At 40.9% G+C, this 27760-nt stretch overlaps 1 protein-coding gene and 1 non-coding gene across 16 annotated transcripts in view; both read right to left on the bottom strand.

The window, feature by feature from the left end:
- Positions 1–27760, bottom strand: part of MECOM (MDS1 and EVI1 complex locus) — a 469813-nt gene that overhangs the window by 120665 nt on the left and 321388 nt on the right. The window lies entirely within an intron of this gene.
- Positions 8233–8373, bottom strand: LOC114598257 (small nucleolar RNA U3). The gene has a single exon (XR_003707002.2). It is a non-coding gene; the product is annotated as a small nucleolar RNA U3 (small nucleolar RNA).

Here is a 27760-nt window from a genome sequence, read left to right as displayed (position 1 = left end):
GTAAAGGTACCCCTGCCCGTACGGGCCAGTCTTGCCAGACTCTGGGGTTGTGCGCCCATCTCACTCAAGAGGCCGGGGGCCAGCGCTGTCCGGAGACACTTCCGGGTCACGTGGCCAGCGTGACATCGCTGCTCTGGCGAGCCAGAGCCGCACACGGAAACGCCGTTTACCTTCCCGCTAGTAAGCGGTCCCTATTTATCTACTTGCACCCGGGGGTGCTTTCGAACTGCTAGGTTGGCAGGCGCTGGGACCGAGCAACGGGAGCGCACCCCGCCGCGGGGATTCGAACCGCCGACCTTTCGATCGGCAAGCCCTAGGTGCTGAGGCTTTTACCCACAGCGCCACCCGCGTCCCTCCTCACCCTTTACTTGCTCTTAAAATTAGGTGTGTGTGTGTGTGTGTGTGTGTGTGTGTGTGTGTGACCTCACACTTACACAGGCTATGCATTACCAGGGCAGACCTGCATTTAACAAAGACAGGCCTGCCTTCTAATGGAAGTATATATTCATTTTGGACAGAAGCAATGCTCCCTTTGACTTAACACCCTGCCTTCTTACAGTGCCCAAGTAGATGTTTTCTGGAGGTTCGCAAGCCGTCCCCTGCTACTAAGGCACAGCATCTGGTAGTCAGAGATCTTATGATGATGGGTGGTAAATAAATCAAATGAATGGGGAAGGTACACTTTTAGCTTTTGTAACTAGCCATCTAGCAGTCCAGTCAACTCATCATCAATAGAACCACTTCCCTTGGGGTCGCAGAATATTTGTTTTGGTGCGTTTGGCTGGGTGGATCAATTGTCAGTTTCTGTTGCTCCCCTTTCCACTCCCACTACTTCCTTTGTGCTTTCATTTCTTTGCCACCCATGCTTGTAACTATTCTGGCCCACTCCTGAATGGAGAAGCATAGAGAGATAACATTTCTTTTGACCCAGCATATTTGCACAAAACTAGAAAATAGTGAAGTGTATATGTTCACAAACTACAATTGCCTGACTTTTCTGCACTTCCTGGGCAGGAACAATATTTTAAAAAACAAAATGCATATGGAGCTATCTGAACACATGCCCTGCCTACTACTCTGGTTTAATCTGAATGTGAAGACAGTGGATTAACAGCTAAGAAATGTTCAAATGTGAACAAAAACTATGTGCCATTGAACCCTAGAGGTTCAATCCAATCTCCATGCCATCTGCTCATGAGTCACGGCACCATGTTACTTTTAGTGACTGGCTGCATATAATTGTCAAATCAACTTGCAGCAGCTTAGCTATTTATATACCTGCCTAATTTAGTAGCAAATTTATAAAGCAACTGTCTCCTTGAATCCATAGTAAAGCCAAAATAAACAGTTATATTAAGGAATATTCAGATTTATGATGCAGCTTGCTTAAAGATCAGCGTTTAAAATGGATAAGGATTGTATTAATTGTAACATGGAACATATGACACGACCATTTGGTCAATAAATTTACAATTCCATCTGACACTTTTATTCTGTTACGGCTTCCAAGGAGTACCTTTCGTGCTCCCTCACACAACCCTATCGCACTGTTAATTAGTTTAATTTATAAATCTCTGCCTGGCCTTGTAACATACATTCAATATATATTAAACCATAAAATTGAATGTTAAATTATATTACAAGCTTACTATCACATATCTTAATGTCCAGTTATTGTAATATAAGGAGGTAGGGGAGGACTGTCCTCTAGAGCAGGAGTTCCCAAACAATGGGGGATTCGTTCAGGTGACCCATGGCATGTCTGAGAAGAACACTTACAATTTGAATTCTATGGAATTCAAACTGTAATAAAATAATATACAATATAAAGAAACAAACAAGAATACAATAAAAGAAACAAAATATGCAATAAAAATACAATTAAAAACCACACAGCACAATGCATTAGCACAATGCATTGCAATTGCCTCAGCAATTTTCAGTGCTCAAGTTTGGTGAATGCTGCTCTAGAGGAGAAAACTGCAATATCTAAGGGTGATTACATAGTCATATTATTTAATTCAATTTTATGTACTCAGGAATAAAACTAAGTCCACAGTCTGGAGGTGTTCCTTATCTATGCTACCCCCATGGTCAACCTACCCACTGTATATCATAATCCAAATACTTTAGCCCTCCTTTTATTTACACAACCAGAGTGGCTAGATTTTTCTTCTACATATATTTCTCCACTCTTGCAGTACTTCTTTTTCTGTCATATTTTGTGAATCATTGTTGTAATGAAATTAATCTGGAATATTTCACGTGTCACTATCATAAATAGATCCATATTTGGGTGAATTGACAACTAAGGAGTGTTCCACAGTTGTGGATCAGCTACTGAAAAAGTTTTCTTCATGCCTGAAAGCTTTCCTGTGCGCATCAAATGCTACACTAAATGAGGCCTAGTTCTGTGATATTCAGAACCTTTCGATGTATATGAGGTTTGAAATGATATTTTAAGGATAATCTATAATCAAAGGTTCCAATAGATGTGGTTTTCCAAAGCCACATATGCCACGCTTATGCCACCCTGAGGCCTTCGCCTAATCTGAAATATTGTAAGTGATTTATAAGGCCTTGAGAAATAAGGGCAGTAATGGGACCGCTGACAGAGCCTTAGCTATTCTGTTTCTAATACGGTGCTGTTTAATATACTGTATTTCTTCTCCTAGAAGATATTAATTTATTTTTTGAAATGTTCATTGCTAAGATTAAACATAGGTTTTTGAAATGTGTTCACAGGCAATTTATGCAGGCATACCACCATACTCTTCTCTGGGTGCAAGGAACACTAATTTGAAAATGATTTATATGCCCCTTTGTATAGTACATCCATTGCCCTATCGAAAATGGTTTTCCTCTGACATAACACTGGGATCCTCTCGTATATTAGAAGTACAGCAGCATTAGAAACTCTTTGCAAAATTTATGAGGCTGTCTGTTCACAAGGTAAGGCTGACAGGAATTCTGGAGGTTCTAGCTAAAAGGGCAGGAAAACTGTTGATCATTGATTAACAACCTTACGTATGTTTATAAAAGGGGGGGAAATCATAAAAACAAAGGAAAAGCAGACACTATCTTCTGTCACTCAGACAGGATTGGCCCAAAACATTTTGCTACCTGAAGCAACTACTCTACCATTCCAAGATTATAAGATGTCAGCGGCTGGCAGGTGTGTGGAGGAGGCAGAGGTGGGGGTGTCTGGGGCTGGGGCTGGCCCAGGAGCAGGGACCAGTGATTTATGGAGTTGCTGCTTCTCATGAGGCAGGAGTCAGGGAAGGGAGAAGAGTAAAGGGTTGGAGCAATTAGAGAGGGAAGGTGGATGCAGGACATGTAAGAAGCAGAACAAGAGGCTCTCCAGGCGAAGGGGGAGTCAGCTGAATACCTGCCTGCCACCCACCCACCCCGCTATCTCCTAGAACCAGGAGGAGCTTCAAGAGGAAAGAGCAGTGATGGCTTCCGTGTAGGAGAAACCTCAGGATACTTGTGTGCTCCCTAACAGAGCAGGGTACATAAGCTGGTTGGGGTTCAACTGCTCTGTAGGGCCTGGACCTGGGAATAGCTGCCTAGAGGCTAAAAGTGCATGCACACATGTGTATCCTTAGGAGCTGTTACAAGTGCACCCTTTTGTCAATGAAGAATTAACTATCTGATGCCTGCCTGCCTACCTTGGCTGGGTGGGCTCAGGACAGGACCCATCTCCCAGAACAAGAGATAATTACCCTGTTTCCCGGAAAGTAAGACATCCCCCCGAAAATAAGACCTACTTCCAGTTTTGCCTCTCGCTGTAATATAAGGCATCCCCCCAAAATAAGACCTCCCCGATAATAAGGCCTCCCCCGAACATAAGGCCTCCCCGGAATATAAGGCCCCCGAAGCTACCATAAGGCGTCTGACTCCTTTAGATCATAGTGGTGGGCGCTGCCACGCAGCTCACTGATTGGCCGCAGCACAGACAGAGCTGTTCAGGCAGTGCGAGGTCTCTTTAAATTAGAGAGCCCTGCTGTTTGCTCTGCCCTGACGGAGTCTGGCTGACTCACAATTAGACAATAAATGTGTACCGTATTCTTCTTCATGGAAAAATAAGACATCCCCTGAAAATAAGACCTAGCGCATCTTTGGGAGCAAAAATTAATATAAGACACTGTCTTATTTTCGGGGAAACAGGGTAGTAACAGGACAGCATTCTCCATCACATCTGAGAATATTAAGCCACCTCAGAGGGTGCAGGGCAGGCTGTGTGCTGCACACAACTTCGATCACATCCCCAGCATATGTTTAAATCCTCTCCAAAGAATCCTTAGAATTGGAGATTGTTAACTGTGCTGGGAACGGTAGCTCTGTGACGGAAAGACTACATTTCCAGGATTCTTTGGGGGAGATCATGTGCTTTAAATGTACACAGCAGATGTGACCTCAGTTTCCAGCACCTTGCCACCAACCCCCAGCAGCTGCTACTTGCGGCAGCCGCTTCACTGTGCCTAATGGTGGGATCAGCCCTGCACCAAAGACCCCAAGTCTATGCAGAAGCTTGGCCACCTATGTTTATGAAATACGTGGCAGGGGGGCAGGATCTCCCGTGCTCTGTCTCACCACCTTGTATTTTCTGTAATGTGTAAATGGCACATATAATGCCCAATATGCATGATCTTTACCCTCTGATTTTGAGGGGTGAGATTGAACACTGGTCAGTGTACATACACAGCAATGCAAATACATATACATATATACTATTTGTGCAGTGCAGTAACACGGCAGAGGCAGCCTCTCCTTTTTAAGTTTGACAAGAATTGCTATATGGCTGGCGCAGCACCAGAGGAATAAGAAGTTGCTATGACTTGCCTCAATTATGGCATTTCAAAAAGATCCTTAATTGATAGGCTGGAAGGAAAGCCGGTCACACATTTTGCCAACTGGGAGATCACTTTCACCAGAAAAAGACATACAATTTCTGTTCCTGCCTGCAATGATATATTTGATTTGAAATCATTTCCTCGGCCTGTGTCTTGAGGGGTAATGTGACTTTGCCTTTATTTATCTTTCTTTGGGGACTATAGGAAGTTTAGGCTCATGAAAGTAGGAGACTGATAGCAGTTAAGCTAGGCAGAGCATTGACAGGGGGCCTTCTGAACTCCTTTACAATTCATGCCACTTCCAATACATCTTGAGACACATGATGCACCTATAGTTCAGAAAAATAGCTAGCTTTTCAGCATGCTGGTGAGAGTGCTGTGGTTCTATTTTCTGCCCTGACTGGCACTCCATTGCTTTTCGGATAGAATTATGTAAAGTAACTCCAGGAAAGCACAAGACATACTGTGGGTGCTATATAAGTGCCACGCAATACTTTGCAAGGTTCAATTTGTAAGCACATGGCCCTTCTGTGAATAACTGCTATTGCTCGATTCCTGTGAAATGCAAGTTAATGAATGCCCTCCCCAATGATCTGTGAGCTCTTGAATTGGATATAAGTTAGTACAGTGTGCATGCATTCACTTGGTAAGGTGCTCATTTGTATTACCCTGACCAGTGGTGAAGATAAGCTTTCCGCATCCCAGTTATCTTTTCCCCTAAAAATCTTTCCACATTCAAAAGAAGAATGACGGGAAAAGGTTGCCATATGGAGCCCCGCCCCACCCCAATTCAAAAATATATCATATCAATTTAATACAGAGAAAGGGAGCTTCTTGTCCTCAAATTATATGTGTTATCCCCATGTGCTTTTCTAAACATAATGTACATAATATGACAAATGTAGACTTTTAGAACTTATTAGACAACATGCTCTGCTGTGGGCAATACAAGTTGCATGCATGTCTCTTTATACGGTACAAGACCAGGCAACATGAAAGAAATGAAAATGCTCTGGTTCTGACAATGCAATCCCATGCATGTTTTCTTGAAAAGATATCCCACTGCATTTATTCAGTGGGACATGCTCCTAGGTAGGCACCCATATGATTTCAACCAAAATCTTTCTCATCTCTGGACACAGAACTCTGAATAAAGAAACAAATTTCAGAGTTTGGTAATGCCTGTATTAGGTCCAGCCAAAATCACAAAACAGTGAGCAAGCTTCCACATTCTCCAGAATTCTTCATCAAACTAGATGTTACACAAAGCAGCAGGTAGGAGGACGTGGCGAAAAACAAAACGTGCTGGATGTGGAAACCATGGGCTCTGCATGTAGACTAAGTCCCAAGATGGAGACTGGAAACTGAATGGGTCTATGCTAGCTGCTTGCAGGTATCAGGTTATGACTGTTTTTCCCAGATGGAAAAGTAATGGTCAACCCCTATTTTGAATACATTTTTGTAAACTCTGAATATGTTTCATAATATTGCTTCAATACAGAGAGCTGAATGCTAAACATTAATTATGGACATGTACAATCTTGATGGGTCCAGGAGGGTAGGAAAAGCAATTATCCACAGCCATGTGCAATCTTTATCTCTATCTCGTCTTCAGTGTAGAAAATAGAATATATTCAATGGGTAAGATTCAACATCCCACCAACAGACATGGCATTTCCCCTTCCTCTCCTTGCACCTCCCCCCCTGCAGCCCCCCAATAAGCTCTTGAGGGTTTACCAACTATCTGCAGCAGAGTTTGGAGGCACACAGGGGCAGGGGAGGAAAGTCAAGTCCTGTATGTGCAAGCAAGTGGGGTACATAATTGGATATCACCCAATTGCATTTTTAACTACATATATGAAAATATTTGGGATGCTTACACAGCTTGTGACCTGACTGCTGCCGGGCTGACATACTGGGCTGTGAGGAATTCACCAAATATCCTGGGTTTGCTTTTTATCCAGGACTACAAAATCTGGGAGGTTGTCTAGTCTCTCATACACAATATATGGCTGCATTCAGCTTACTGGTCTCCACTGGGATGATATCACTTTGCACACTCTATGACATCAAGAAAGATTCCAAAGGTTAGTATGTGAACAATTTTTTTATTTTTATTTTTCGGAATGGGAGCACCGCTTCCTTATAATACTTGTTTTGCATTTGAATAGCTGTGAGCCACTTATTATGAATTTGCATTGAGGTGGTTTTAAACAGCTCCAAAGTGTAGCTCTGAATGTTAAGGCATAGGCCGGTGAGTTTTTATGGTCCATTACAAATTAACCAAAATTGGGATTTGAGGCAGGAACAATGGTGCAATTTTTCAACAGTAATTCAAACAGAGCCCTGTACTTAGTGGTTATGAAACATAACCACACATTTTCAACTCTTCTTTATTTACTATACCTCTGTGTTGGTGTGTGTGTGTGTGTGTGTGTGTGTGTGTGTGTGTGTGATATTCCCCCTCATTTATTCAAGGCATGCTGTCCCTCACCACATATTATTTGCTAAGAATAAGGAATCCAAATGTATGACACTTGAGAAGTACAATGTGTCTTCATTTAGTGAAGCCAAACACCTATCTTCAGCTTTTAAGAGGTAGAAATTCTTCCGAGGAACCCATTTGACATGGTATAAAAAGCCAATGGTGGGTGCTATTATTAAGAGAGGAAGCAGTTATGGAGTTTTTGCACATGAATCCATGGAAACTCTCTTTTGGGTACTCAAAAGATTATAATGTCTCACTTTCACAGCTTCCTCAAGCCCTTTCTCTTAGGACAAAGATGGTTGGCAGCCCTACAGACTGGCTCAGTCAACATTAAAGAGAGCAGCCAATTCAAGATTTCCTTATGAGTATTATGCCCATTTATTTTTAGCCTCATTATTAAAGCTCCTCATGAAACATGGTTGACAGCTAAATTTGATCCCTTTTACCTGCTACTGTTAACTATTTTCCATCCTCCTCCAACACACACATAGTTACTGTTTCATTACAAAAGAACAATAAATTTCCTTTCAGGGTAAAGTAAGGGTGTAATGACTAATGTACTGCCCATCCTGTAGAAGACCTAATATTTGCCAAATCAATTAAAAGAAACCACTCTAGAGAAATACGGATGTCTTGCATTTGGATCACATCAGATATAATGTGGCTTAATTCCAAGGCTCGCATATTGCCCTCATTGGCATCTAACAGTTTACTCCAATCCAGGGAGTTTGGCTTATGACTTTTAGACAAATGCATCCTAGAAGCTTAAGGCCAGATGTGGTTTCCAGTGATTTAACACTTTGCCATTTCTCAGAACATGGAACCAAAAGACTAAATGCAGGACACTTTCGTTGGTACAGTGGGGTTTTTTTGGGGGGGGGTGTTTTGCCACTCAGTTTGTGCTTTTGTCCTCCACCTTCTTTTTTTAAAAAAGGAGAATGGTAATCAATAATAAGCACCAGGCGTAAAAGTGCAACACTGTTCACTTGCATCACACTCAGAAGAAAATATGTTGACTCTTTCCCCTGGGGTTAGTACACTGTTTAGCTTTTGGATCTGAGAGTACAACACATTTTGGCTAATATATTGATCAGCTAGGAAAACTATCCTCAAGAGGTGCAAACACTTGCAAAATATATTGTGAGATACTCTTTCACACTTTCAAGTGTGTGTCAACACCTCTACACAAAAGATTCCATTGAATTTTGCATAGATTTTTATAATTCTGTAGAATCACCTTTGAATGGATTGGGGAATTTATCATCAGAGGTTTGGAATGATTTACCAATTTTGGATGATGTGCAGCCATGTCCACTGCATTCATAAAATCTCTACAGTCATCAGAACCGGATGCATTCCAGTAAGTTTATCACTAGAATCCGAAAATTAATTATGAAATGAGGAACAGAAGTTCAGCATGTGTCCTACTAGAAAGCTGTGCTCTACCAAACCTTTTCTGCAGTAGAATTGTTTCTTTTTTGTATCCGCACTCAAACAAACGATCCTAAAACAATTATATCTATTTTAAAGCACTGCTTATGATGGTCCCTGCCTCTTTTTTATCAACATGATAGAAGTTGGGTCTGTACCATTTCATACTGGTGTGGGTATAGATTTGCACATTAAGATCCTCTCCCATAATAAAAGAAATACCTATCTGCATGTAGAGAACAAGCGCATCAGGCTAACTGCAGGGGATGGTTTTAAATTGGGAAGAACTTTCATACATGTTATTCCACACCTGTACTCCCAGCTGGTACAGACCCGAATTGCTTATCAACCTGAACATTTATGGGAGGAATCAACTAGCCTACTCAGTGCTAGTCGAAAGACAAAAGTAATCCAGGATTTATACAAACGCTGAGGACGTTCAGCTGCTTTGCCAGGTCATTTTTTTCTTGAATCTCCTATTATTCTGAATGTATAGATCAGCAGCTGTTTCCCTGATAAATTGCTGGGTAGAATCCTATTCCTCAATGCACAGCTTTCTTACAAATGATAACTCTGTCATTTAACAGCTACCTAATGGACAACATGCAAGTATGTGACTTTCAGACTTTTGCAATTCTTTTAAATGGATAGGGTCAACATTATAGTAAAATATCTATATAAACTCAGCAAAGTTCCCATTTGCAACTAAGTACATTATAGCATATACTAGATATGAACAAACCACCAATTTTTTATTGCTAACTAATTAGTTTTGTCAAACATGCCACAGTTTTGGACATATCTGCCCTCGTTGTACTCTTATAAGGAGCAATGTTATTATTTTACAAAAGATGAAGGTAAGTGCTGATAGACAACTGAAGACTAAATCTGTTGCTAAAATGAGGTTTGAATCCCCAGGTTCACTATCCATTTTTCCCCCCATTTCCTTTTCAACAGTTTAAATATTAATTTTTGCCACTTAAAGTTCCAGACTTGCATGGGATTTCTGATTATCTCAGTCCTCATTGCTGATAGGCCTTACCTGCTTTAGCACCAGATTTTCCCAGATTATTCACTGGGCCCTGTATTCCTGATCCATTATGAACCATTTGAATGTGGTCAAATGCTCTAACCACCTGCCCTCCATGTAGCTTTCTAATACAGATGACAACAATCAAATTTGTTAATACATGTGACAATAATCAACCACGTGTAGAGCAGCCTACACATGAAAAATAAGTCAAGGAGGGACTGCTGATCAAGCCTCCTGTTACAAGCAGGCTGCATTTTGCGGGCTTCTTAGGGACTATCACATTTTGTTGGCATTGAAATTATTGGAAAATGAATAGCAATTCACAAGAAATCTGGTTTTCTTCTATAGAAGAACAGGTGCTAAGGCAGCAGAGGTCAAGAAATGTCATGTAAACCTGCAGAAACCATTCAACTAAAAACAAAATGGTGTGGACAATATGCAGTCTGATTGATTAATGCTACATTGCTGGCGTTTTCATCAGGCTGCCATGACAAATTTGCTACACTCTTCAGAGATAAGATAGCTTAGGCTAGTCTCTATTTGACAGAAAGAGTGGCAGAGTCTAAACAGACTGCTTTTCCTCACCTAATTTGATTAATTTCTGATTAGGATGTCAAAGGTAGTCTAGATTCCCCTTGGATTTCTTAGTACTTTCTATTCTGGTTTAGTAAACATGATTTTGGAAGATTAAAAAAAACATTAATTCTAGTGCTGTGGTTCCCGACGTGGGGCACACACCCCACAGGGGGGCAATTTGATTTTTAAGGGGGGCAATTTGAGAATGAGTTATTAACAGTGAATGGCCTTTTAGGTTTCCTCCGCGTGAAAAGGAGTTCACTTTTTGAATAGTAAGAATTATATGTCACATGGGGGGGGCAATCAGGATTTTAGAGATGCTTAGGTGGGGCATGGCCAAAAAAGATTGGGAACCACTGTTCTAGTGGTACAAGGCAGTTAGTTGTTTTTGAACGTAGTACTGACACGGAACCCTATCAACATTAGTCTGTTAAAAAACCTGTTAATGTTACAAGAAATTCTGGGGATGGAGGAATGTTATTTGCCTTTCAGTTTCAGGGAACTCTTGTGCACAGTTCCTGCCTTTTCGTGTAGGAATTTGCATTACACTTTTGGGGAACTTCCATCTTCAAAAACACTAGCTTGGCCCAACTAGCTAAAGTCCACAGCAGTTTGTCTAAAAAATAGTGTGGGCAAACTAAATAAAGCAGCTATCATATTCTAAAAGGGTCCATTGATTTAAAGGGGTCTACTCTGTGCATGACTTAGTTGGCTATGTTAATTAACTGAACCTTCATTTCATGTGCAAAAATCAATCTTCATTAAAATTTATGAAAATAAATACAGAAAAAGGATGACTGAACATTGGAATAAAAAGGATAGTACAAAACATCTCTGGCTTTTCTTCTTTCATACAAAAAATTAAAATGGGTTGAAATTTGTTAAGGTACAAAATGGTGGCATGAACTGGACCCACTAGAATTCTGAGAAGCAGGTCAGGCTGGGAGTAGGCTGCTTGACCAAGGCCATTCAAGGGGGACTAAGTTCACCTAAATTTAATAGGGAAACTCCAGATGCTATCAAGTGTGCCATATGGATTCCCACCCCCCAACCAGTTATCCATGTGTTTGGACCAACACTGGCAGAAAGCAGCATAAATACAGCATAAAAGTAGGGAGGGAAGGATGAATTCCATCTCTATCTTTATTCCATTTGAGAACTAAGGCAAGACAGCTACATGAGTAAATTCAGTCATAATCCTAAACTCTTAATCAGCATGAGAGGAACTACAAAAACATCAAACACACAGGACCTCCTTCATCTCCACATTCACAGTCAAAGCCAACTGAGGCTATAGTAAGAAAACAAAAAACAAAACACCTAAGTGACTGCCACTGAAAAATTAATTGCAAGTGAAACACAAATGGCCAAATTAAGCATTACTTTCTGTGTAATTAAACAGAAGATTGGGTAGGATGGAGAGTTGAAGTAGCTTCCAATACTTGTTTTTTCATTAAGCTGGCTCTCGCTGGTGATAACATCCCAAGTGGATTTCTGCTCAGGGTGCTCTTGCTTCAGAAATGCGGGAAGGTGATGTTCAGCTATTTGTTCCCCATTCCTCCTGCAACTCTCAGTACTATTCACAACACTTCAGGAGAGTCTCCCAACCATTCAGAGAAGATTTTTAGGGGTACTGGGGGTTCTAAGAGGAGATGAAATTGCCTCTTTTCTGTTGTAGAGCAGGAATCCATCAATGGACCAGAAGCCTTCTGTGGATGGAAGTATCCCTTCTATTTGTAGGAGGCAAAGCCTGCATGCAAACCACTTAACTTTTTGAATGTTTCACAGGCTTCACATATGTTATCTCAGATAGTAAAGGTAAAGGGACCCCTGACCATTATTAGGTCCAGTCGTGACCGACTCTGGGGTTGTGGCGCTCATCTCACTTTATTGGCCGAGGGAGCCGGCGTACAGCTTCCAGGTCATGTGGCCAGCATGACTAAGCCGCTTCTGGCAAACCAGAGCAACACACGGAAACACCGTTTACCTTCCCGCCGGAGCGGTACCTATTTATCTACTTGCACTTTGATGTGCTTTCGAGCTGCTAGGTTGGCAGAAGCAGGGACCAAGCAACGGGAGCTCACACATCAACCCTATAAAGCAAGTCAGTATAATGATCCCCATGCTGCAGTTGTGGGTGTTGGGGCTGCTTACCTAAGGTCACCTGCTGAGCCTATGGGGACATCTTCTTTCACATCTTACACTTCTAGACATACCGCTACACCAGATCTCAAAATCAGTCATTCGTACCCCAACCATGATGAATTTGGGGCTTGGAGTATGTAAGAGCTTATGCAAAGAACAAAATCTAGCAAAGAAGGCAAAGAAAATCATTAGCAGGTTTCAAATTAATTAATGTAAAAGCTGCTCTCCCTGTCAGCGAGTAATTAGAAACAGGCTCTGTTCTTACAGCCCCATAAGAGCCTGCCATTCCCACTATCAGACAATGCCAAACCACGTCCATATGGTCGTCTGACCAGTCATGTGACTTTTAATACCCACACGATGGCACTAAAATGGCCTATTAGATTTACAGTGTCATTAACCTTCGAAAATAAAATGAGAGTCTGCTCTGGTGCAAAAAAAGAGGGGGGAAAGAGAGAGAGAGACAAAAAATATGCTTGACTGCTGTTGGGTTTCGGGTAACCAGAGTGTGAGGAAATGCTGACAGGGGTCACTGTGGTATAATCTTTCATTCGGCCCCAAAGCTGTCACGCCTTCCCCAGATGTCTAAAGCACAGATATAAATTTTCATTATCCAGCAGAAAAGGGGCAGAGGTACACCAAATGAATTTTTTACCAATCAAATTAGAGCTCATTGCCACATTAAGTGGAAACACTAATATTGTGAAGTTTTCTTGTGGTCATTTATCTATCTCGGTCCAAGTGTAGGAAGTCACCCCACCGAAGCTGAAAAAGGGTTCCCCCTCCCAAAAAAATCAAATTATAGTTTGTATAATTGTGTTCCAGTCACAATAAAATTGAATAAGGGGAAAAAATCCTATTAGAAAAGAACTGGGCTTTATCACAGAAACAAGATTTTTCTGCTTATTTTTAGATTTTAAAAATATATAATAATATTTCATACCGCTGAAGTTGAATAAAAATAAATAATTATTTTAATTATCTAAAAACAATAGGAATTCCAAATTATTTTCAAGTTTACCTTACACAAATTCCTTTGAAACCTTAGTTAAAAACAACAACAAAGGACATACATTAATTTCAAAGGCAGAGATTTAAGCGTGTGCCTAAATATTCAATTGAACTCAAGGGGAGCTAAAGTGCTTAACTTTTTGGTCATGCATGCATACCAGACTTCTCCCGACATAAGGACACAAGAACACAAGATACAAGAACTACCCATCTAGCCCAATATTCTGTCTCCAAAAGTGGCCAGCCAGATGCTTCTGGGAACTTCAGAGGCAGGACATGATGGTCACTGTCATCTTTTGTCTTCGTCTTCTGGCATTCAGAAGCAAATTGTCTCTAAATAAAGAGAGCTTCCATTCTTACTTATAATGGCTAGCTCATAGCCACAATAGACATGAATTCCGTGAAGGAGTATGTTCTACCCTCTAAAGGCTTTGGCCGAGCCCTTCTGCACTTCCTTGGTCATAGTATCTGAGAGCCGCGCATATTCTAAATAGAAGGTGCATGAACCGGAATTATGGCGGAATTATAGTAACCTGTCATTTTATTTTCAGTCTCTTCCCAAATTAAGCTGCAACTGAACTTTTTTTGTTATTTCAGCCACAGTTGACTAAAAAAGGAGAACCTCTATGAAATTTGTCTTGAGTAATTCCCAGCATAGAATTTGCCTTTGCCATTGTGCACTGAGCTGATACTTCAGTGAATTTTCTACTACGTCATTAAGATATCTTCTAGAGCAACCAAAACCAGAAGTGAACAAAATCTGACACTTAGGAAAAAGTGATGTGGTAAAAGTTTATAAAATTATAAGATCATTAAAAGTACATAGACATAAACTCTTTTCAGCCATAGATCTTGGAGTAAGCATGCTGCTTCCCATCCTATTTGGCTTCCTTTAAAAACTATTAATGCTCAGCATCTTGAAGATTGTAATAACAGAGAAAGGACAAGCACATGCCGGCCAATGGCTTTAGTCACGGCACTCAGCTATCTATTTAGCTGGTATTGAGTTCAAAAAGAATTGACCTTATCTTATGAACTTCCTTCACTTCAGTGTGACAGCAAATCGATAAGTTAGTAGATAAGGTTACAACCTGTCTGTTACATTTTATTGTGACAGGTGTATAACTTTAAGAAGCTGAAATGTAAATGCTGCTTCCCAGGTCAAAGGCTGTGATGGCTCTACTTATGGTACATTTTCTTGAAAGGATAACGAAAGCTTTTTGTGTGGATGTGGAGTTGAAGGGACTATGTTGGGCTACACAAGTAACCAGGTTGAGGAAGTTGAAGTAAGAAGCAAGCAAGCAAGAAGAAGAAGAGTTTGGATTTGATATCCCACTTTATCACTACCCAAAGGAGTCTCAAAGTGGCTAACATTCTCCTTTCCCTTCCTCCCCAACAACAAACAAACTATGAGGTGAGTGAGGCTGAGAGACTTCAGAGAAGTGTGACTAGCCCAAGGTCACCCAGCAGCTGCATGTGGAGGCGGGGAGACGCAAACCTGGTTCACCAGATTATGAGACTACTGTTCTTAACCACTACACCACACTGGCTCTCAAGCAAGCAAGTGCAGGATATAGCATGCAAAACTTTAAGTGGAAGGACTTGTTTGTATGCCATTATCAGTGCACTATCAGTGTGATGAGGAGGAGCCATAGTTCAGTGCTATAGCACAGTGGTCTTCAGTTGGTGGGTTGAGACCAATGAGTGGATAATGGCCTGATCGAAGGTGGGCCACAACAGCAGCACTACCACTATGCAAATAGATGGTAAAAGATTAAGAAATGAGTTCCCAAATGCATGTTTGGGTTAAAAGTGTGTCCTTGGTCTGAAAAGGTTGAAGATACCTGGTTTTTATCTCTGTCCTAATATTGCCCATAGTTCTTTTTCACAAACTGGAAGAGAGGTCTGGATGACTCCCCAGCTAATTTCCTATTGACCTTGTAGTTTGACTCTGCTGCTATTAATTTGATAATGATAGACCCCCCCAAAAAAAACCCTAATTAAAAGACCGTGCAAAATATGTTGAATTACATATATTGATTAAAGAGAAAACAGCTGGGACCTTATTTAATGCTCCTTGAAGTCAATGAAAAAGTTTTAAAAGGAGTTGGCTCAGTCCTTAATGTCATGCTACTCCTTCCCCTTAAGGAAAACATTTTTTTTTTTTAAATAGAAGAGAAGCACTTAAGACAATGAAGTGCCCTTGGAATACTTGGGTCTTAAGGACATGCTTAAACGCTAGGCCTTTGGCCCTCAGCCTGGAAGTACCAATCACTCCATTATAAGTCTGACCTCTAAAAGACATAAATAGTTCTGCAGGCTTCAGCCACAGTAGGACAAGTATTTTAAATATACACTGAAAAATTATGCTATCAGGGCCTTTGAAACAGAGTAAAATTAAACAGCCTTTGTTCTAATATTTTTCTTCAAAGACAGACGCAAACCATACTTTCCCAATGTCAAAATTATTCTGCTATATAGCTATTAAGTTCCTCTTGGGTGATGGCAATTTTGGTATCCCTGGAGTTTGGGAGACCAACTGATGTTTTTTGTTTTGGTCAATCCAGGATCCCACTATGGAATTTTGAAGGCAGGGTAGCCAACCTGGTGCTTCTCAGATATTGTGGACTACAGATCCCATCATCCTAGACTATTGGCCCTGCTAGCTCAGGGCTCATGCTGATGGGAGCTGTAGTCCACAACATCTGGAAGGAACCACTTTAAATACCCCTGATGAAGGAACTCCGGGACTTACTCCCCCTGCTGAAGATGTTGTCTCTTTCAGACTATCGTCAGTTTCTCATTATTAATATTCACGATTAATGCGTTGTGCAGAAATGGGCTACTAGATAAACCACCCACTGAGAAAAGTTTGTCCCCCACCTCCTGCAATTTGGCTGGACTTTGCAACAATTCTGATGGAACATTGCTGGTAGATTTTGATTTTCTCCAAATAGTACATTGCCAGAAGTTAATTCTGTTTTCATTGTATTACTTACTTACTTACTTACTTACTTACTTAAAGTTTTATTTGACATATCAGGTTTAGGCATCAATGTTCTATACTATAAGGATAACTAGGGACTACTCTAGTTTTTCAATTTATTTATCTGGTTCTTTTTGTTCTGATTCTGTAATTAAGCAGTTAAAGCACTGATATGAGTTCTTACTGCCCAAAGATTAGCAGGACATATTTAGTCCATGCTTATTTCTTCAAGCACTATTTTACACTTCAGCCTGTTCACCATATGTGCCTACACCTATGTTTTCTTTGCCACTAATTGCTCCTTTTTGACAATGCCATCTATATGTGCATGCTATTATTGCTCCTTTTATCACCCTAAGCCTATTAATGCCCAGACTTATGGTTCCCAATGGATTTAAAATTAACCAGCTCTCAAAATATTGTTCCATCTTTCAATACCCCCTGTCCTTTTCAGTTTCTAACTTGAGTCGCACATAAATTGGCTGGCTATATTTCTTCCAGAGCCTGTAATCTTAAATGTTTGAAAGTGCAGAGCACCAAAATTTATGAATGCAATATTAATATATCTAGGTGAGGAGAAGAGAAACTTAGGAAACGTGAATAGTTATGCGAGACTTGCTATTTGCTTACCTTGGGTCAACATCTGCCCTCAGATATGCAAGGAGAACTCCCATTGACTTCAATGGGCCCCATCTGGACATTTCTTTTCAGAAAATAATTTGGCTTTACAAGAGTTAAGTGGTTTGTCAATACGATTCCTTAAAGATGACATTACAATGCCATTTATTTGCCTTTACAGGGAAATGGCACCACAACCATGTCTACATGGATGTGGCTACAATACTATTAGCTTTGATTCCCTGTCTATAGTGAGAGAAAGACTCAGTACTAGAGCACCCACTTTCCAAGTGGAAGGTCCAATCCTGGAGGGTCATGACCAGTCAGTATGGACAATGCTGAGCTGGATAGACCAGTGATCTGATTCAGTTTAAGGCAGTTTTTTGTGTTCTAACATACCTTATTGTACAAGCCATGCGACAGAGATAGACAATGTTCAATTCCCAGAGGGTAAGGTAACGCACAGCACAGCAGGGAGGTAACTTCAGGTTGGAGAATCTTTGTTACTCTTGTTCAACTTTAATTAGAGATGGCAGAAATGTACAAACAGGAATCAGTGGGGGAAAGGGCTTCCATGTGCACAGTGAGAGTCTTCCTCTCTGTTTTGTGTGGGGACCAAGGCTAACATGGCACACCAGCTCCAGAAATGTAGGGATGGTTGTGTGGGGGAGGTTCCAGGGTTGTTCTGGCTATATGCAATTTCGGCTTTACATGCAATCCCTGGAACCTAACCCCCGCACAACTTCTGAGTTGTCTGTAACTCATACAATTGCATCTTTGTCCTATACCAGACAAAAATAATAATAAATCTCGCTTCAGTCTTCAACTTCCTGCCTGCTTGTTTCTAAGTATACATTCAGATCAGTTGTTTCGAACATGCTCTGCAACTATACATAATGAGAAAGTCTATCCAATATACACCATCTTGCACATTTTTATTCTTTGCACGTTTTTCTGTGCTGTGCATGTCCACGTGACAGCCTTTACCTCTTGAAATGAAATAGCCACAAACATTATCTTCGAGTTACATCCGAACCATACCATCTCATCAGCTCATCCCTTGTGGCCATGGTTGTTATCAGAGAACCAAAATTGGATGGTGACTTGGTAATGAATATTTCGGCATGAGGGCATTTTGCTGTGTGGTCTGTTGAGTGTGCAGACTCCTTGCTTTCATCTGTCTTGAGCCTTTCACTTGACTCTTGACCTTTCCCTTGGCACTGTCCTATCATTTCCTTGATTTCACAAATGTTAGCCTCTCACGTGACCTGTGAACTGTGGCCTTTCACTTGGCCTTTGATCTCATAAATTTTGGAAGCTCATACATGTAATCACAGGACAAATAAGCAAAAGAGCTCAAAGAAAACGTTACTCCTGAATGACATCCCCAAGTGGAAAGCAACAATGAGAGTGACCCAGTTCTGGCAAAATAACTTGGACCTGAGAGGAATGTTCTTTTGTTCTCATCAAATCTGGAAAATACACAGGGGGGAGTATTTATTCAGTAGATCATGCCTGCTAGTCCTTAAACCCTAATAGGTACATCCTGGAATAAGTTGTTTGAGAAAAGCCATTTGAGAAATGTTGGCTTTGGGCACCTCCACTGGGAAAATATCTCGATCAAGTGTCCTTGAAATCAATGGAAGCTATGAAGCAAACTTGTTTTGTCCTGTTTCAGACGCTAGGACCTGAACCAATGGATTCAAGTTACAAGAAAGGAGATTCTGATTAAACATTAGGAAGAACTTTCTAACAGTAAGAGCCGTTTGACATTGGAACAGACTGTCTCAGAAGGTGGTGGGCTTTCCTTTACTGGAGGTTTTTAAGCAGAGGCTGGATGGTCATATTTCATTGATGCTTTAGTTGAGATTCATGCATTCCAGGGGGTTGGCACAGATGATCCTTGGGGTATCTACAATTCCACAAATCTATGATTCTATCAGTTGGTTAGAACGTGGTGTTGATAATGCCAAGGTTGCAGGTTTGATCCTTTCATGGGACAGCTGTATATTCCTACTAATTCAAGGGGTTGGACTAGACGATCCTCAGGGTCCCTTCCAACTCTACAGTTCTATAATTCTACGAACAGATTGTTCAGCAGATGTTCCTAAGAGACTTTGTTTGCTTAATGAAAGCATTTTTACTCTACTCTTCAGCTGAAAAGTCTACAGAAAACAAAAAAGAAAAACAAACAAAAACCCCACCCCTAGACTGTCCCTGCCCTCAAGTTTACAAACAGAAAAGAAGAGGGGAAGGGAAGAGGGAAAATGCAAACTCAGACACAAGTTGATAAAGTTAGTTTTTATAATGGCCCACTAGAATGAAACAATTCAGGTAGTCTGATGTAATGAATGCTGCTAGGAGACAGTTGAACAGCCAAATGCAACTGATGTCTCATCAGAACTGATGGAATAACCCTGCCTCCCTTGTCACTCTTTGCACTCTGTTAAATTGTTGAACGAAGAGTATGTGTGTGTGTTCTTTAACTGAATTTAAGAAAGCAGGACTCAAGGGCGGTGGGGAGTTGCAGTGTGGAATGATTTTGTTCATGGCTTCAGCATCCCATCCCCTCCACTGCTACCCACCAAAAGTTAATCAGCATCCAACCATTCCCTATTTCTTTCTGCATTTGAAGTTTTGGGTAGACACTCTTCTGCCTCATTCTTGCAGCTTTAAATACTTTAACTTCTCCATTGAGAAATTTCAGGCAGCTCTTACTTCCATCCCTAGGGATATTTAAAAATAAATTCCTACTGTAAAACAGGAAGTGATTCTTTCCATCCTATATATGTATGTCTGTTGTTCTGTTGCATCCACATCCTCCAACACAGTTATCAGTTTCTTCCCCTGTCACTCACCTAACATTATATGCAGTGTAACTGATTTATTATGGAGCTACTGTTGTTGGTTTTTTTATTGTTAACCCCTTAGGTTAACAATATATATAACAAATATATTTTGGGCATCAGAAAACATCAGTGTTCTCCTGAACGTACTGATGCCTGTCTCATGCACAGCTCATGCAGTTCTGGCTACACAAGAAGCAGCACAAAAAAACTTGAATTGGTATTAGTATATTTGATAATATACTCATCACCCATTACATCTGTGAATTATTAACTATAGTTTCTTAAGCCTTATGGGAACTTTAGTATTTAAAACTAGCAACACAGCTTGAGTACACATCCCTGGGTTTTGACCTAACTAACCTCTTTCAGAAGTCTAATGAAGAAGGGTTTTCTGATTTACATAATTTCTGCTTAGCCCTTCAAATTACCGTAACATTTAATGCCCCCATTTCTAAGCCCTACACTGTAAGGCAAAGCCAAATACACTTGTTTCAGATTCATGACATAATTTGACAAACATGCTGGATTTCTATTCATACACGTGCTATTAACTTGACACATATATAAGAGAGCAGACAAAACTTTGTCAATGTGCATATTTGAGAAATGGCATTATTTCATAGGCGAAATGTGGCCACAGAGCCAGTACAGCAGTCTATTTTAGAGGGGAGAAATCATAAAGTGGTAAGAAGAACCCTGACGACTTTCAGCATCAAATGAGAATTGCAGCTTAGTTTTGGTTGGTTTTCTCTTATGCATGCCTAATTATCTGCCCCTAAGTTGCACCCATGTGATTCACTCAATGTATGGCTACTGCAACTCTGTTACCACAACTCTGGTGGTGCCTTTCAGCAGAGTTTTACAGTAGGTTTTGTGTTCAGAAAGGTATTCAACAAAATAGTTGAGTCAATTCATTTTTTTTAGTTATTCAACTCCAGGTAAGTTTCATTGCAGCTTGGAGAATACTATTGTCCAGGGAGCCCATTTGTTATTGTCTTTCAAAATATGAAAACAAGCGTATCCCAGAAATCGGGAAACTATAGAAAGTGGTCATTTCCAGTTCCCAAGTAAGGCAGATTTTAACGTGCTGCTCCAAACAGGTGCTGAAATATTAGATATCAGATCAATATATGACATAAACCTGTGTAGTGAGACTATAAGTATTGTGTGTATTTCAGTAGGTGTAGCTAGAGAGTCCAGTGCCACAGGCCTAACAGAGGAATTCAAGCAGCCTTCATTAATTTGCTCATGCTTTTCAATTAGGAAGTATTTGGCTACCGTTCCAAGACACTGAACTCTATTTCCTGCTTCTAATTCTATAGAACCAATTTACTGATAATTTCCTGTCTACATTTGATAAAGTTAGGAGCACATTCAGTTTGTTTAACTCCCTGTTTCACTAGAACAAAGAAACTTCAGCCACAACAGCATTTAATGGAAATTAGGCCAAATATCAATGAAGACTGTGGAATGCGGGTGAGCCTTGAATGGCGTTTATCTTGCTAACAGTTTCAAAGTATCCTCCAAGGCTTTTGTGGCTGTCATCTTGACCTCCGAACATATAAAGCACCATTGGCCTGGCCTGCCAAGCCCAGACCAATTAAGACCACAGGGCTGAGCCACCCATTGGAACTTTTTATCTTCATTTAGCATCACTAACCTATTGAATATATATAAATGCGCACACATGACATAGCTAGTTGCAGATACATTTATTCTCAGATCATTTCAATTAATTATAAATGCAACCTGAACAAAATAAATATGTCCATAATTTCTAGAAATGAGAATGAGAACTGTTGGGATTCAAACTGCCTGCAACAACTGATTTATACAAGCATATTTATCACTTGATGTTTTCAGCATTAAGTGATGTTTGGCTTGTGTGAATGAGCCATTCCAGGCCTAATGCTAAGGAAAGAACTTTCATGTTGCATCAGATACAATGCTTTTCAGTGGAGTCTGGCCACAAATTAATAATTGTGGCTTTGAATAGATCCAGAGTAGAATTAGTCATCAAACATTACGTATTCAAGGGGATGTGAAAATCATGTGTGAATTGGATCCAATTCACTTAGAATACTTTCATGCAATCTCACTCACTGAAGGTTGATTATGTGTGATTATTCAGTACTGCAAGACAGACACTCTGTACAAGCTTAACTACTTTCTCTTATTAATATTAAGTCACTCTTTGATATACTTAGCTCTGGCATTGAAAACCCATTCAAAGCCTAGTGAGACATGGGTTAAATTAAGCATTTTAAAAAACCTTTCCAATATCTCATATCAAGTGTGGTCTAGTAAACAAACGCCAATCTCTACCCTGGAATCATTAGTAAGTCACTATCAATCAGCTCAGGTTCCTATATTTGTAAAATAGAAATAATAGGGACTTCCCACGCAAAGTTGTTATGAGAAGGAGCAAGGTAATACAGAGAATGCAATGAACTTCCCAAATTTAAGATACAATATAGTGCACAGTTAAGCACCCAAGCCTCATCAGAATCAATTGTACTTAGGTATATTTAATTAAGTGGGGCCAAATTATCTGAAGGCTCTCCTTTTCCCTATATACCTGCCTGGGCCCTGAGATCATCTACAGAGGTCATTCTCAAAGTATACATATCAGCTCTTCTCAGATCAGCTTCTCTAATTTATAACTACTGCTCAGGAGAAGTCCTCCCAATGCTCAAAAGATGGTCATGTAGTGGCCATAACAACTGACTGACTTGAGTATTTCCAATGACTACTATGTTGCTACTGTTCGTCTGATTTAATATACTACCCTACTACCACCAGAAGCAGCAGCAGCACTACTTTTGCTATCGTTACTACAAATATTTATATAGCACTAGCTGTGTGAAAAGTAAAGGAACATAAGGCAGTTGACATTTTCCTTTAGTATATACCCATTCCTGAGGTTTAAAGACTGTCTCAAGGCAAATCTTTAAAAATGTAGTATAAACACGGACAACTGGGAAACACTGGCCTGCGAGCGCTCCAGTTGGAGAACAGCCTTTACCAAAGGTGTCATGGGCTTTGAAGACACTCAAACTCAGGATGCAAGGGAGAAATGTGCTAAGAGGAAGGCACGCTTGGCAAATCCACACCGTGATCAACTCCTGCCCGGAAACCAATGTCCACACTGTGGAAGGACGTGTGGATCCAGAATTGGCCTCCACGGTCACTTACGGACTCATTGTTAAAAACGTGTTTATGGAAGACAATCTTACTTGGCTACGAGTGATCGCCAAAGAAGAAAGAAGAAGAATTTTATATTTCCTATAGCCCACATCCTACCTAAGAAGACCATATTTTAATCCAGGTTACATTCTCCCTGAAAGAACAGGTTCAGAGTCTGGGGTGCTCCTACATCCATCTTTACCACTGGAGGCTCACATAGCCTCATTGGCTAGGAGTGCCTTCTACCAGCTACAAATGATACACCAACTACAGCCATTCTTGCATGGGGATAGTCTGGCCGCTGTGATTCTGGCACTGGTATCCTCAGTATTTAATTATTGCAATGTAATCTATGTGGGGCTACCCTTGGGCCTGGTCCGGAAGCTCCATCTGGTGCAAAATGCTGTGGCTAGACTATTTATGGGGATATACTATCACCAGCACATAACTCTGGTGCTTTAAAGCTTGTACTGGCCACCCATATTGGGCCAGGTTTATGTTTCTTGTATTAATTTACAAGGCCCTTAGTTTCTTGCATCCAGGATACTTTAGGAACTGCCTCGTTCCTTATATCTCGGCTCAATCACCGAGGCCTTGGGAGGAATTACTGTTAGTGGACCCCCAGTGTTCATATGCATAACTCACATTCACCAAGAACTGTCTATTCTATTTTATTTTTTGTTCCAGCAGGCATGTTAAGTCATTTCCACTTTTATAGTTAGCTTTTAAACTGATTTTATCTTTATTGTATGGGTTGAGCTTGATGTACACTGCTTAGAGACCACTGTAACTTAGCGGGATATAAACTGCACATCACTGCTACATGGGGGGGGGGGGCAAACATCAGTTAGGATGCCTACTCTAACACTATTCAAAGCCACAAGGACTGAGATGTATCCTAACATTCTCCAAGTGTTTTTGCTTACATAGTCATAGTGGCACAGCGGAGGTAACAACAAGCTTGGGGCAACGCAAGGTCTGCAGAGGTAAAAACTTTTTAAAGGTCCCTATTGCTACCTGGCATCTCCAGGTATGAAAAGGAAAAAACCTTTTCTGAAACGTTTCTAGTCAGTGTAGACAAAACTGAGCTAGATGGACCAAAGGTCAGACTCAGCATAAGGCACAGGGCCGTCTTAAGCATATCTGGCACTGTGGTGCAAAGCTCCCACCGGCGCCGGCGCCCCCCGTTTCCCAGAGTTTTTTAGGGAGGACAGTGCTGCCAGTGGGGCTGGAGGAGGCAGGCAGTGGCTGGAGGGCGGCTCCTCTGGCGGGGAAGAGGCGGAGACTGGCCGCGGCACCTCCTGGCTCAGCTGGCCACTTTGTGCCATGGTGGCTACAGCAGATGGAGGCTCCAGGCACGGCGCTGCTTCGGCATGGCAGAGGCGGCGAGCTGATGCCAGGAGGCGCTGCGTCTAGCCTCTGCCTCTTCCCTGGCATCCTCCAGAACTTGGCGCCCTGGGCCACTAGCCTCTATGGGTAAGACACCCCTGATAAGGCACCTACTTAGGTTCTAATGTTTGTAAAAGAACCTTAGGAGGGGAACCCAAAAGGTCAATGAGGACCAAACATAGCCGCAATAGCTACTGAATGTTGGGGGGGGGGGGAGAATACTAGTGGGGAAAGGAAATGGAATGACATGTGCTTAAAAAAGCCATGGCTGGCTGGCAGGCACCCTGAACAGGAGCACTTCGGACTGGCATAGTGATTTACCATGGATGCTTAATGCCTGAACAGGGCTGAGGTAGCCTCTGAAAATGCCAGTCTCAGAGAAAGAAGAAATGATTTTTTCCAATCACCATTCTACGTGTTCCTGGCTATATGGGGATTGGGATTAAATACTTGCTTTCAAGGTTTGGTGTCATTTTCTTTCTATAATGCAATGTGAAGGAGGCAAGCTAACCTGGATTGAAAGTGATGGTGAACATTATCAGGGTATTCTACAGGGGACCCAGATAGTGACTTTAGCACCCTACTCTTTGAAGTGCATGGAATGATAGCAAAACCAGCATCAGAGTCCATGGTGTAACATTCATAACACCTGCTTGAATCATTTGCATTTTGATGCAGACCAAAAAAATAAAAATCATACACTTGGGGGGGGGGGCGGTCGGGGACGACTGCATTATGAGGCAGTTTTAATGTCAATAAATGCAAAAACAAACCAACAAACCATCTCCCAGCTTTGGCCCACTCATTTTATTATCTTCTGTGCACTTAACAAATATTTTGCCTTTTCATTGACGCTTACATGGTAAGTACAACTAATTTAATCAAAGTATCTGAAGGCCCTGGGTTATTTCAGCCACGAACATATTGAGCAGCTGCAGGTGTTGCACTAAATAAAGTAATATAAAGTGTCAAACTGGTAACAGTGGAAGCCCTGTTTCAAGATTCTTGTCTGCTTTTTATTAATAGCCAGATTCTTTTCTATCAGCAGTCACAACAGTCTCTACCTCATTTTTCAAGGAGAATATTTGGACGGGAAAAGATCTATTTTGAAATGACTACCAATGATTTGGTGTCTGCAGCCAGTTTGTAGTTAAATAAGCTTTCAATCTTCTTGCACAAGGGGAGAAGGTAAACCTATGATTCAGAAAAGAGAGGAAACTAGGGGTTACAAAGGTTGGGAGGCCAAGTACTATGAAACAGTCCCCCTCCATCAAGTCAGAAGCCCTGGCAGGATAACTAGAAACAGACCAACCCCTAAATCCTTTAGTTCATGAGCAAGCAGTAAGATAATTAGCTTGAATAAAACTAATATTTCGGTGTTCAGTTTCACTGTTGTAGCGAAGAAGGATTTATTAGTGAGAATGCTGGTGAGAATTTTTTAAAGGAGTGTTTTATTTGAACTACTTTGTTGAAGGGCAAACATATTCACAAGCTGATAACAGAAGATAGAGAACTTAAGTGACACTGTCATCTCATTGGAATCTCTGGCAAAGATGAGAGAATTCAGAAGCATTTGTTCTTGGGAAAGAATTGCAATTAAATTGTGGGTGTGGGGGCATGTTGGACAGGAAACAGATGACCAATGTTGCACCACGAGTTATCAGAAGAATTTTGCATTGGTTATTTCCTTCACTCTCCAGCGCTGGAAGCCATAATAACCCACACAGCCAGGCTGTAAAGAGCTGAAAAACATAGATAATAAACATGCAGAGCCAACTGTGTAAGACAATGAGATTGCTCTTCTTGGGTCCTGGTAAATGCCCAAGGGCTCACCAGCCAATAGAATGGCCATACTCAACATATCACCCAAGGTGATCAATTGCAGTGGCCACTGAACCATGACTTAGTGCTGAGTGAACAAGCAACAGTGAGTCTTGGGCTCATTAGCACCTTAGAGACCAACTAAGTTTGTTCTGCGTATAAGCGTTCGTGTGCATGCACACTTCTACAGATACTTAGTTGGTCTCCAAGGTGCTACTGCACAATTTTTAAATTTTTTAAAATTCATTTCGACTGTGACAGACCAACACGGCTACCTACCTGAATCTTGGGCTCATGTTCTCCTGCCTTCCCTCTCATCCTCCCAACTGGCTGAGAGCAGAATTTCCACATCATTTACTTTTAATTTCCTTTAGATTTGTTGATTCATCCAAACTGGTAATTGTGATTTATGCTAACTATGGGTAGTTTTTAAAAGCCAGTTTCATAACCCATGGTTTGAAGTTGCCTTCTTTTAAAACTGACCATAGCTGGTTATAAACCATACCTCAAGTTTGGATGAAACAACAAACTGGGTTTACAAGAACCGGAAGCAAAGTCCTCTTCTTGGCTACACAGGAGGAGAGCCTAAGGATTGTGGCAGCTCATTCACATAGTGCGAAGCAATTGTCTGAACATTACCAGTGTGACAGAATTCTTTGCTCAAACACTCTGCCATTTCTGAGTTTAAGGGGACTTGCTGAGAGTATGCAGTGCATTTTTTCTTCAGAATTATGGTTCATTCATATGCAAATTCATGGAAATATAATCAATTGATTAACCAATTAATTAATAAAACCCCATGAGATCAATTGACTAAGATTTATTTCATTGGATTTCAGCCATAATGTATATTATGTCTCTGGTTAGTGAAATAAAAATAAAATATTCTAAAGGAAACAACTACACACAGTATGTATGTGACATTTGTGCATGAACACAGACTCGTGCAGATAAGCAGCATTAGTTGCCCTGCACTCTTCAGGAAATTCCATCTATTTGGTGAGCTGTTGGCTTACTGGAGAGCATTTCACATGTCATCACCTAATTCAAGCACTGCATTGTGTTGTTTCCACACCCCTCCAAAAAAACCCAAACCCCTTTAAACAAGCTTTCTTCTTTTTTAAAAACAAACTGTTTGGTTACAAGAGCACAGATTCACCTGGGAGTGTGAAATGCAGCCCTATTTTGTAAGGAAAGTGATTGTATGTATTTGAATTCTGGGAGGGTGTGCGTGTGTGTGTGGAATAGACAGCCTGGGTTCCTTAGAATCTTGTAACGGAGTTGCCTTTGGCAATAAGAATAAGAGGGGGAAGGGCGGTTGGAAACAAGCTGTCTTTTAACACTTCAAACTAGGATGATTTAACAGAGAGT

The sequence above is a fragment of the Podarcis muralis genome, chromosome 6 (assembly GCF_964188315.1).
Source record: "Podarcis muralis chromosome 6, rPodMur119.hap1.1, whole genome shotgun sequence".
In the NCBI taxonomy this organism is placed as follows: Eukaryota; Metazoa; Chordata; class Lepidosauria; order Squamata; family Lacertidae; genus Podarcis; species Podarcis muralis.
The sequence above is the reverse complement of the archived record's forward strand: the minus strand, read 5'-3'. Positions and strand labels throughout refer to the sequence as shown.